The sequence below is a fragment of the Anastrepha ludens genome, chromosome X (genome assembly GCF_028408465.1).
Source record: "Anastrepha ludens isolate Willacy chromosome X, idAnaLude1.1, whole genome shotgun sequence".
Lineage (NCBI taxonomy): Eukaryota > Metazoa > Arthropoda > Insecta > Diptera > Tephritidae > Anastrepha > Anastrepha ludens.
The window spans coordinates 96,819,586-96,821,046 of record NC_071503.1 but is presented as its reverse complement, the minus strand read 5'-3'; positions in this window follow the sequence as shown (position 1 = coordinate 96,821,046).

Here is a 1,461-nt window from a genome sequence, read left to right as displayed (position 1 = left end):
GACGACACTCATTTTGCTTTGCAAAATTTAAAAAAATATAGCACAAATTAAATTTTAGTCGCTTGTCCTTTTCAACTTTTTAGTCACTTCGAATTTTTTTTTCACACGGGCGTTTTCTAGTCCCCAAGCAATTATTAAAACCGATCGCGATGGGCTGGGCCCATAACCATTTGTTGGTATAAAAATTGCAGTGAATCAAATCAGTACATAAAACCGCGTGCAAAACAAAGCACGGTTGAATACACACTGACTGTGTATAGTAGTTACAATACAATAGTATGAGTTGATGCTAAAGCATTGCCAGACCTGTTACATTTTGAGCTTACCACTATAATTTTAACAAATATTCACTTCAAAAACTTAACGCTAGGAATATATAGAGACAAAAGACACTGTATATTAGGTTGACTTGGCTATTTATACTAATGATAAGCTACAAATAGAGTGAAGCTATAAATAAGGTGAAGTTGTAGAGAAAGTGAACTTTGTACTAATGCTAAGTTAAAGTTAAAGTGAAGCTACAGGGTCCGGCACTCTTTGTGAATTCCGAATGGTAGTCACGCACCAACCCATTCGGCTACTCAATTTGAAAATTTTTCTCGTCAGAAAACACAATGTTCGGAAATTGACCGTTTTCGGCCAAGCGAAGTAACTCTTTCGCTCTCTCAAGTCTGATTTGTTGCTGCTTTGGTGTGAGATCATGCGACTTTTGGATCTTGTAGGCTTTGACTTTGAGACCAGTTTACAGTATGCGACGAATTCTACAGTCACATATTTTCAGTTCTTTCGCCGTTTGATAGGCACTTCGACGTTCAAGTCGCTTCTTCACTTTTTTAACCATTTCGCGTGACGTTGCAGTCCTCTGAGGACCACCTCCATAACGTTTCGCGATGGTAATACCTCATTGTAACGAGTAATGGTGCGATAAACAGAAACTTTATTTACTTTAAGGTGCTCGAGCTCACGATCAATCCCTGGTTGTAATTTCCAGCCAAATATAAAGCAATCACACTATTACGTTTGAAATCCATTTCTGATTTTTTTTTCACGTTTACTCTCGGTAAAATGCTTCCGTGCGCTTGTAAACAATGCTCTGTACTGTCATCTGTACTCGTGCATCAGATGCGCAATCGCTCTAAAGTTGGTTACGCTTCGAGTGACGGACCCTGTACAATAGGTGTGGTATGATGTCATGCTACAAAAGTATGTTTTACTGTTGTTGAGCCAGAGATAGGGCTGGTGTTATCATGTTTACGGTTAGGGTATTAATATTAGTTCATATTTTAGCTGTGTTTTTGTGAAGTTTGATTTTCTTGAATTGTTTTGGGTTGTCCGGAAAGAAATTGCGATTTTATTGCCTCAGCATTGCCGAAAGTTTTACCATTTAAGGAGTTCTGCAAAGACTGGAATAAATGGTAGTCTGACGGCGCAAGGTCAAAGCTATATTGTGGAAGAACAAAG